Genomic DNA, 12,160 nt, shown 5'->3' with positions numbered 1-12,160 from the left:
AAAGTGGTACCATTAATCACCAGTTTAGCACATTGGTGTGTGTGCCCTTGAGGTTTCTGACATAGCTGTAAGAGGCTGGGAGGATGTCTTAACCTCAAAGTTGGCTTTGTTTGATCTAATTAGCCCTCTTAGTTGTTCAGAGTTTCTGACAGCAATTCAACACAGCTGGTGTGCTCTCTGGATTTGAGGGGTATTGAATTTTAACAAACCATCACTTAGTAGCAGGTAATTTGCCTTGGAATAGTTCTTAACTGTCATTGTTTTTAATGGGATTAGGGAGTTAATTTTGATTTTGAAGGAGACAGCTTTATGGTTGGACCTTGCCAGGGATGATAAGACATGGGGGGGTACAGCATTCTCCCATATTTGTGAGCATGAGGTAAAATATGTTGGAGCTTCTAATGGGCGTATTCACTATTTGGTCAAGGGTGTTTGTATTTACAAAGTCCAGGGATCTCTCTGCCTGTAGATTAGAGGCTGTCTAGGATTCCCAAGCTAGAGAGGGGCAATTAAAATCTCCCATGAGTAGGGTGTTAGGTTGGATAGTATGTATCTTTAGTAGGTCCAAGTATGCAGTGTGATCTTCTTGGGGCATGAAGGATGACGTATAGCCTGGTAGAATATGGTACGGGATTTTTTCTGTGGTGACCTGCATGTTTAGGAATTCGGGCACATCATCCTCTTTGCTCACATCATAGGTACACTTGTTACTGATCCATATTGAGACAGCTCTTCTAAAGCCCTTGTCTGTGCAGCTACTGGTCTAAAAGTGTGGAAGGAAATGAAACCTTGCACTGCTCAGGCACCTTCTGACCCTTTAAACCATGTCTCAGTTACTGCACAGATGTCTATATTCTCGAGTGTGAGGAGGGCTTGGAGGGAGTGTAGATTTTTTTTTTATTTAGACTCCTGGCCTTGAGTAGTAACACCTTAAGGTTCAGTTGAGTTGATTTTGCTATGTTGATAGGTTTGTCAATTTGGCATTGCCTAAAAAGGCGTCATGGGGGTGGACAAAGCCTTAGCCAGGATTCAAAAGCCTAAAAGATGCAGACCATCCTTGGCAAAGTAATGTGTTCTGCTTACCATGTCCTCTCAAGCTGACAAATTTTGGATTCCATTAGTATGATACCAGAAAGACAGACAGTTGTTGGAATCAATCCTTTTTTCTGCTTATATTGTGGCATCATCCTTAGTGGTGGTAATATGCTGTTCAGTGCAGTGACTGCAACCATCATTTATTCAACTTTTAGGACCCGTGGATCTGCAAAATGACAATAAACTGAAATCTTTTTTTTTTTTTTTGAGACTATGACCTCCCTCCTAACTTCCCAACTTCCCAACTCCTCTACACATAAAATAAACTCCAAACTGCATAAAAGCTGACCAAATGTGAGTCAGCTTAATGTGAACTGACTGTCATCAATCTGTTTTATATTCTAAATCAGGATACGCCTCATACTTGAACAACCAGTCAGAAAATATCACATTATAGTTAATGATTTAAGCTGATCTCATTTAACCCGTGCATGCATCCCAGCTGCCATTACTACATGAATTACAGCACATTCTGACAATAGTATCTAAAGCAGAAATGCTACACTATGAAAGTAAATTTCAGATTCCATTAATATTAACATGACAGGCATCACTCAGCTCATTTAACCTCCGTAATAATATGGTTGAACTTTGAGCACAAGAAAAACATATATCTGTTATAATTTTACATCACTTTAATCACTTATTTTCCTCTGAAAAGACAACCCAGGCCCAACCACAAACAATACATCCCTACTACCAACATAAGGTCAACCATTAGAGGTCTTAAACTGTGAAAAACTAATGCAACACACACACATGTGTGTGTGTGTGTGTGTGTGTGTGTGTGTGTGTGTGTGTGTGTGTGTGTGTGTGTGTGTGCGTGCGTGTGTGTGTGTGTGTATAATATGTAATGTAATATGTATATGTATGTATGCATGTGTGTGTGTATATATGTATAGATATATATATGTGTGTGTATATAATATGTAATGTAATATGTATATGTATGTATGTGTGTGTGTGTGTATATATATGTATAGATATATGTGTGTGTGTGTGTGTGTGTGTGTGTGTGTGTGTGTGTGTGTGTGTGTGTGTGTGTATATACATATATATATATATATATATATATATATATATATATATATATATATATATATATATATATATAAAATATATATTAATATATTTCTTGCAAAGCTGGATCACCCTCTACAATTCTGCCACCATGGCTACGTCTGAAACTTAGCTAATGCAAGATATCTCTGACTCAAAATGATCAAAAGTTAAATCACTAGGTTATAGCAACCTGGGTTCTGACTGAAAACATGACAGTTGATGCTGTTACTTTTCATGCCCAAACCTAACTTGGTCCTCTCCTTGCATGAAGATCCCCTATGATGTACACAACAGGGGATCCCATTCTTAAGCTAAGACTCATCAGGGTTGAATTGCTACCTGATTCCTGTATCTGATGAGGCTCTGCTTTGGTTTACTTTCAACATTAAATCGGAGATCATTTCATCTGATGATCCGAGCATAAAGTGGAGGTTGGCAAATGATGTGTTCAATCATCTAGAACTACAGATTTTGTTTTTTATGCAGCTTATTTCTGTCACTCCAAGAGCTGTTAAATTCATTTATTGTGAGGCTCTACTAGACTTGTTCCTTACCTCCTGCCACTGACAACATCCCAGATGTCAGTAGGATGGCTGACACCTTCAGTGACCATATTCCTATTTTTTTATATTCTGGTACAATGGCAAGATCTATAAATACAACAGCTGTACTGGGCAATAAACAGAAAGAAGAAGACAAACATTTCAGTAATGTTCGACCCTCTGTAAAGGGGCTGCATGAAAGTGGGGGTACAATAGTATAATAACAGTTTCCCAAAGCCTGTCAGAGTATGATTCCACTTTGGAAGTTCAGAATTAGAGATTCTGGTCCGCCATGATGCCATATTGAGTTTATCTGTAGGCCTTTAGCCATGAAGTGAAGCTGCCCATTAAAAGGCATTGATTTTTTGGGTAGAAGGTAAATTAAGATTTCTTTACTTTTCAGCAGATGAGGCTATTTTATAGATCAACAGAAAGTTTTCAAAAACTCTTTAAAAAGCTATGAAATATCATTAACATGCTTTTAAATCTTGACTATATGACTACAAAAGCCCTTATTTCCCATCTTTCTTTAAGTGTTTATAAGGTAAATGATTGAACACACTTGTCCATACATCTAAGCATCTTTTTTTCTAAATTTGGTTAGGTGTCTTTTGTCTATTAGTTCCTCTAAGTAACACAGGTGCTAGCATACACCTTGGAATCACACTGTCATGAAGAAAAAGTGGAGAAAAACTACCCAATTCAAAGTACTCTTTCTTCTGAGTCTGTGCAGAGTCACAGTTAGAACACACACACGAGATCTTCTCAGTCTTTTGAGCACATTTGTTTTGAATGACATTCAACTGAATACTAGTGGCCAAAAAAGACTTTTGGCTATTGTTACTGTGGCATTAATACTGATATGAAGATGCTTACACCTCTTAAAAATAGTTTAGTAAATGAAAGTGCTTATCTTTTTAGTGTCTCGATAAATTTTCTTTTTAGTTCACCCCCACTGTGTTTTTATTTATTTGTTTTTATTCATTCCGTGATATAGCCATTTGAGGACTGCTACAGAGTTAGGAGCTATCCTCCAATGTCAAAGCAGGAAAGACTTATAGCAGTTGCAGACTGAGTCAGTGACTTGGCTTTATTGATAGATCTAAGAACTCTGCTCACCAGGCAATTCACTGGTTTCCACATACATTAAGACCATGTATTAATCTAGTTTAGTTTGCTGTCTGTTGTTAACATTACTAATTTCATGTTTTAGTAATTGGTAGAGATTAATCTTTAGCCTGAGTTTTGTAGAACGCTCTGTGATATTTTAGGTTTGACAACATGCTGAGTGATGGGCATTTGAGAGCAAGTTGCTTCCTTATGCAATCCTGGCTAGTTCATAGGTTCATAGATTAGTACTAGGCTAGCTGCCCTTCTGGGCCATTTTATGCCTAGCCAATTACTCCATGTAAAAATCAAGCCATGCACCTTGTGTGTGTAAAGTAAACACTTTATCTATTATGCCACCCTCCCAAGTCTTTCCTGCTTTGATGCCGGAAGTGACCCATGACCTGTCTTCTTTAGAGTACCCACTCTTTTCTAAGCATGGGACCTCAGGCAGTTACATTTGTAGGCACAGGCTGTGAGCACAACTGACCTGGACTCTACAAACAAATAGAAATGTCACCGGTGGTCTCTGTTAACCTTTTTCATTTTCCTTAAAATAAATAAACATTGACTTACAATTTTCAGAGAAGTACATTGAACCATTATAAAGAATACCAGCCATGGTGGTACTGACCAAAAATATTCATTTACTAAAATGAGAAGGAAACAGTTAGCAATGTGCAGCAGTACAGTTTTTTTCCCAATCCATCCAGATTGAGTCAAATATGATGGGGTATGTATTACTTGCAGATGTCATTTTTCTTGAAGCTCAGTTTTTCCTCATTTTTATTTTTTTAGATCTCTTCTACTGACTTTGAGCAAGTCACTTAGTCAGACAGTTCTACTGGGTTACCCCTGAAATGAGACAATTACATCCAGTAGGCTTACCGGTCAACAAATAGGTGAAACAAAAATAAAAATAAAACATGCTTATGTGCACTCCTAAAAGAGAACAATGTGGGACCCAATGCCTACAAACAGGACAGGGCCCTGGCTATAACTAATCTAGTACTGGTCATAGTTTTAGAACCTCTCCCATTACTTGCTTGTATCCTGGAATGGTACAAACCACACTCTGACTTTAGGTCACCCCATAAGTTTCTCAAAGCAATATTTAATTCCAAGAATAGAGTTAATTCTTGCTTCTCTCTCCAAGTTGGCAAGTTCTGAAACACACTTCCACTTACATTATTAAAAAACTCATTAGCTCCACACCAAATAAATACAGTGTGACATTAAATGAGAATTCTTTGTCACAAATATACATTTTAATTAAATGTTAAGCTGACTGATTTTCTGATGTTTATAACTGCTGTCTGATACTAATAGGGGGTCCCTATTAAATTACTGAATGTTTCAAAGTTCGAATGTCATATGATCGACACCATATAATCGAACTTTGAAAAGTTCAAAGATAAAAGGCAACAGCTCCGTATGAGAAGAATGGGAAAATTTCCCTTTTCTGCACTGAAGTGCGGTCTCAGAGTTGGTATATTTAAGTAGGGGGGTGTGAGGGGTGCAGGGGGCTTGCTTGTTAAGGTAAGTGTTTTTTTTAACGTTTTTATTATATATTCGAAGATTCAAGTTTCGCTCATATATTGTTGAACATATGAGGCTCGAAATTTTGAAGCTTCGAATATATAATGTAGACCCACTAATAGGTATACATCATTTCTTAGATGTTCTTTGGTCAGCCTTCTTCTGATTTTTTAGATATGCATTAATTGCTTTTCATGTATTTCTGTAGTTATTACATTGTTAATTGTACCTTGAATAATAAAGTCTTAATGTGACTCGAGATTTTATCTGCCTAAAGTCTCTATAAGCTGTTTCTCATAATTATTTTTTAATATCTTTATTGTATACTAAAGCATGTATGTTTATTAGCTGATTAGCAATAATACTTGATTCATTATGTTTAACTATGCTTAACAACTGTTGATGGTCTTTTCTCCCTGTGACTGCACTAAAACTGGACACTGCCCATTTGGTCACAGTCAGTGATTAAATGTAAATAAATAGATAAATAAATAAATATGTACATACTGTTATGGAGTCAAAGTCACCTAAAGAGCTTTTATTAACCATAATGTCAAGCTGAATGGAGTCCCAGTGATGCAATCTGGAATGCCTGAAGAGGGTTCCTATCACGTCATCGAACTTTTACCACATATGGTCGAGACCATATGTTCGAATTTGTAAACGTTCGAGTGTGTGAATGGAAATCTCCATAGGCGGAGGTTTCCATTCACTTCAATGTGGTGCGATCTCAAAGCTGGTATATTTAGGAAGTGGGGGGTGTGGGGGGCACAGCCCCCCATGTGGGAGTTGCAGGGGGGCTTGCACCCTTGCTTACAAAAGTTTTTTGTTGCCCGTTGTGCGCTTTTTTTTTTTTTTTTAGTTAGTCGAAGTTATGCAATTTTGAACATAATGGTTCGATCATTAGGTATTCAGAGTTGCGTAACTTCGACTATGTTTGTATAGACCCGCCTGAAGAGGCCCTCTCAAGGCTGGAATTTGCAATTGAGGAATATCTTTTGACCCAAACAAAAAAGTATTAAAATAATTAGAAAATGACACAGAATGAATGTCAAGATTTGTGTATGCATGTATGTATGTATGTATGTATGTATGTATGTATGCATTTATTTATTTAATTTTATGCATTGCTATGAAGGTGAAGAAATCTCTTTCATGGCATGAAAGTTGATGTCACCAGAAATGGCATTACTAACTGTGCACATTACATTATGTTACTAAAATCCCTTTCCCTATCAGTACCATGGAACACGTGCAACACAAAACATGCAAAACAGTAAATCTGTCCCTAACCCTTATCCATGACACTCACACGTACATATGTACCAACCACTATAATGTTTTCAATCACACATTCATTTTCCTGTATACTCCCTATTTACAAACACTATAAAATGAGCTTTCAGTCATTTGAGCATTTAGTTAAATTTGTTTTTGATATTTTCTGTTTTCAGTGTTTTTTACCCTCAAAAACTTTTCACTTAAATTGTGCTTTTGATATTTTGAGCTGTACCCATATCTATATCTTGGGTCTATATTAGAACATTGAAGTTTCAAAACTTCGAATGTTCTAATATCGACCCCTGTTGAGCGAAAGCTGAAAACATTGAACATACAGAACCGCAAATTGTTTTCCTAGGGAAACAATTTGCTGTTCCAAAACACATACACACAACACAAGCACACCAAACAAACAGCAATCCACACACATACACCTAAAATCTTACACCTAACCTTACACTAAACTATACACACACCACTAACTATCCACTTACCTTAATCCAAACCCTAACCCTAAGGTCCGTCACTATCGCACATTCACTTCACCCGCGCCCTAACCATAACTCACCTAACCCGCCTTAACTCTCACGTCACACAATCGCACACTTACCTGACCCGCGCCCTAACTCTAACTCACCTAACCCGCCCTAACCCTCACGTCCACACAATCGCACACATACCTAACCCATGCCCTAACCCTAACTCACCTACCCCCCTAACCCTCATGTCCACACAATCACACACATACCTAACCCACACCCTAACCCTAACTAACCTAACCCACACTCAATCACACACTTACCTGAACCCGACCCATAACTTTCCACCACAGCGCTGAAAATACCAAAGCAACAGAAATGGACAACCAAATTCTTTCCCTAGGAATAAATTTGTTTTTCTGTTGCTTCGATATTTTCAGCTTTTGCTGAATAGGGGTCAATATTAGAACATTCGAAGTTTTGAAACTTTGATGTTCTAATATAGACCCTATATCTTTAGCTCTATTTATATCTATATCTATATATAGATCTATCTATAAGTAGATGTATACAGATATAGATACAGAGATTTTTTTAATCATTTGACTGGGTAAGTGAATTGATTCAAAATAAGCACTTTTAAATTGTGAGCCAGGAAAAATGCCAGTCTAACTGTACAACACTGAGAGTTAGGTCTATGAGCTTTTAATAAGTTTCATCCTCTAGTCCTGGGTACAATTCCCTCAGGTTCCAGTTGTGTATTATGGAATATGAGCTAGTCATTTTAAGAGAGAGTACTTCCAAATTGCTCCTATAGTGAGGCATGTGTGTGCCTAGTGGCTTTGTCCAATCAAAAAGTGAATTATGTAAGTCTTTTATGTTGTGTGTTATCTCTACTCCATTTGAACATACAGATTCTCCAAACTGCTGTTATTGACACATTCTTGCTGTTAATTCAGTTAGTCATATGCTATCCTAACTGTATATACTGTAAAGTAGTGTTATTGTAACACATTTGTGTTGGTAGAAATGCACTCATACCAATATTAAAATTTAAAAAAGTGATAATAACAAGTATAATATGAAGAAGCAGAAAATAGTTGCAAGCATTATCTAGCTGAAGTCCATATGATACAAAGGAAATGATGGACTATATTACACGTCTTCAAAGACTGCCATTGGATGTGATGAAAACAGATGCATTTATCTCTGTAAAAGTGACATGATTTAACTGTGAAAGAAGTGACATACCAATTGGTATAAACATCAGGAAATAGTACACTTTATTGCTTTAGCTTTGCGATACTAAATGCTTTATCTACAGAATCCACTTACAGAATTATGCATCAAGACAGTTCAAATATGTAGAAAAGCTTAAGAACTTTGATGTGTTGTAAAATATGGCAAAGTATAAACTAGACTGAGGTCTGTAGTTACAGATGGGAATCTTAAATACTAGACAGTAGGTAAAGGACTATTATTAGATGTGTCCATTGTCTGTCCTTTCTAGGATATGCACCTTAATTAAGACTTTATAAACAAAGAAAGGTCAGCTATCTTGCTGAGGGTCATTCCATAAATTGTGTTTAATGAGGTCAAATCCTTGCTGTGTCTGGTTCTTCCCTCCCTAACCATTAGACCAAGTGCCTGGGGTAAAAATGAGCATAGCTTCACTGCACCTCAAATAAGCAGTTTCTTGTGTAATTTGACTATACAACCCTTTTGTAAATGGTATAATTAACATACGAGATGTTGGGAATGCTCAGCCGCTTTGAATATGTCAGTGAAACAGTGCCTGTCTAATTTATGACAGCAGAGGAAACCCCACTGAGTGCTAATAACATATGTGACACAAATGCTTCAAGCTGTATTGTGCCTATCAAAGTGCATTCTAATGTTTTATGAGTACCGTCTTGTCATTCCTTCCAAACAACGGGCAACGTCAAGAATTTACTGTGGAAACTATTTTAAGGGTCATGTTCATTCAAACTGTTACTATGACACAGGTATCCTGTCTAAAAATACAAACATAAAGTTCACTATGTTTATGTCTGAGTAGGTAATGTGCCCTAACCATACAGGGTAATTCCGCAGAAAGCAGTGGGCCTGTGTATGAAGTACTTCTTCTTTCTGTTTCTGTGCACTGGTAACACGTCTGCTGTTGCCTAATAGCGAAAGTGACATCATGGGCCACGGCGAAACTCCCTCATAGTTTCTCCATAGTGGAACAAGTGTCAAGGAGGCACCATAACTGTACTTTTTTCCTAAACAAACTAGACATAAAGCAGAAGTTTTTTTTGTGTTTATATTTTCCTATCTGCAGGTGAACACACAATTATAGCCCTGTCTTGACTTAAAGATCCTCACCACTCTGTGGTTACAAAAATATAAAATACTTGTTTATTGAGAACAAATCTGCCTACAGTATGTGCTTATTCCACAGTACAGTAATTACAACTCAGACAACCCACAGAAAAGAATCTTCTCTTACTGTGAACAAAAAAAAAAAAAAAAGTAATCCATACAAGAGATTTATCTGGATGAAAACCAAAAGGATGTATGTCTCTCTCTCTTTTTTTTTTTTTACTAAGTTTGGTTTCATTTGTCATTTGAATAGTATTTCATTTAACTGTTTATTATAGAGTTATATCCTTCATTCATTGAAGGGATTCATCCTTTATAAACTTATGACATGTATTTACCTTTGGGCCAATTTAAAATTTATTTCTTTAACTCTGTTTTTTTTGTTTATAATGTCTTCACCACACACACACACACACACACACACACACACACACACACACACACACACACACACACACACACACACACACACACACGCACAAACACAGACAAACAAAAATGACTAATCTTTAGTCTATATTTTCATTTTGTTAATTTCTGTAGTGCATGTGATATTGACCTTTGAAAATATTTTGGCCACATAAAGTTCTGTGGCTTTTCTATAACCACCAACTAATTAGATTTCTTTTTACAATATTTGTCTGCAGTTCTATGGACCACTAAGCCACTGCTATGGCTTCTGTTACCCATTTGTTTCCCTTTATGGGCTGAGTACATTGTCATGGTGTGGTCATCATCCGGACAACCAACAGGAGAGTTCTCCTTTTAATCGCTGTTCATTTTCTGTGCATATTTATAAGGTCTCAGGAACTGGGTATGCAAACTGGTTCTGCAAAGGCTGTCACACACTTCTGTAGATGATGTAAATCTGTAGCCCAGCCCCCTTGAAGGTAGCCATCTCCATACATTTCTGGCCTCCACTAGTGATTATAAGTGAAGTGCACAATCTCAGATTCATGCCAATAATCCCCTCCCTCTGTGAAAGGTGCACAGACTATACCGTGTTATTTCATTCCCTCCCCAGCTAGTTGCTCCTGTGCCCAGATTACTCACTGACCCTTGGTAATCTGCTTTTGGTCCTCTGTGACACAATTTGCCACAGAAGTACAGTGTCATCACACCCTATCCATCATGTCATAGTGTGGCTACAGTTTACATCAGAATGTTGTGGTAGTACCCATGAATTGAAGGAAGATAATAAAGTCTTAATTACAGGACATTCAAACAGTTGGCTGTACATGCAGATAATGCCTTTTCTGACAAAGTTGCAGAAAATAAATTGCTGTATTTAGCCTGGTCATAGCACAGAAAAAGCATTATTAACTTTCATAAATTATGTCCATGAAAGACAAAATCCCTATTTCTAGACCTCTTAAAAGCATTTGCTGCATTTTCACATCACATACTATCATCTAAACTTAAGTAACTGGGACTTACACACACACACACACACACACACACACACACACACACACACACACACACACACACACACACACACACAGAGCACAATCGATTGGTTTAAAAGTTTAATTCAGTCACTGAACACATTGTACGCTGGGCTGATGATCTCTCAACTCCTCAACAAATAGCTTTAGGTATTCGACAAGGTTAAATATTAGGTTTCTTTCTCTTTAATATATGTATAAATAAAATGCTTACTGCCTCTCTTCCATCAAATATAATCCAATATGCAGAACACTCTATACTAATATATGCAGCATCTTCAGTCAAACATCCCCTGAGATGACCTACAGCATTCCTTTACAAATATTAAAAACTGGCTGGAATAATGTAAACTACTGCTTGCTCCAAAGAAAACTAAACTGATGGTATTTTCACCTCCAAATCAGCAATCAAATTACTGAAACTTAAAAATATTATTGCTAGAACTCAGGTAGTACAAAACACAAAACTAGTGGGAATAAAAACGTACCCAAGATGAAGATTAAATTAACATATCTATTATGCACTTAAAAAAAAAGAAAAGAAAAGAGAAAGAAAAACCTTAAACTAGGACTTCTTTACTTCTTTATAAAGTCATACTTCTTTTATCAGAGTATGTACATAAGACTAAAACTCAAATCTGTCATCTGCCTAACTTCATCAGTTTTGACTAAATTACAGTCCTCTCAGATAGCCAATCTAGAGCAATCTTATTCATAGGTTCATAGGTAGGTACTAGGCTATCGGCCCAAGGGCCTAAGTAAGACTAGCCAACAAAGTTCCCTGGTTTATGCCAACCCAAGAAAGCTATTTTCCTGTGCCCCTGTCGAGCAGTGCCACAGAAGTGATCTCCAGGGTGTATTTCCTATTTCCCATCCACTCATCAAGATTTTTCTTAAAGAGTGTTAATGAGGAACTTTGCTTGACATAGATGGGTAGTCTGTTCCAGAGTATGAGAAGTCTCTGGGACAGGAATTTATCCCTCCAGCAAGTCCTGTTTATTGTGGTGACAAGGTTTAGGTCCCTAGAGCATGTAGCTTGGAGGGACTTGGATTTCTTTAGGTGTAGCATGTCCAACAGCTCTGGGTTAGACATAGCTTTACATGTTAGGCAGAGATCACCTTGGAGTAGGTGATATGCTACAGAGTAAAGCTGGAGTTTTTTGAGACGATCAGTGTAGGGCATCTGTTTGAGGCCAGTAATTCTTTTTGTGAGGTACTTCTGTGGCCTTTCCATCTGCTGCAG

The 12,160-nt window shown here is 37.3% G+C and overlaps 1 protein-coding gene across 3 annotated transcripts in view; it reads right to left on the bottom strand.

The window, feature by feature from the left end:
* RASGEF1A (RasGEF domain family member 1A) overlaps positions 1-12,160 on the bottom strand; it is a 2,436,720-nt gene that overhangs the window by 538,519 nt on the left and 1,886,041 nt on the right. The gene's annotated exons all lie outside the window — the stretch shown is intronic.

Source organism: Protopterus annectens, chromosome 14.part0 (genome assembly GCF_019279795.1).
Source record: "Protopterus annectens isolate FY-2018-M chromosome 14.part0, PAN1.0, whole genome shotgun sequence".
Taxonomy (NCBI): Eukaryota; Metazoa; Chordata; order Ceratodontiformes; family Protopteridae; genus Protopterus; species Protopterus annectens.
Note: the sequence above shows the minus strand (reverse complement) of the source record. Positions and strands in the feature narration are given on the sequence as shown.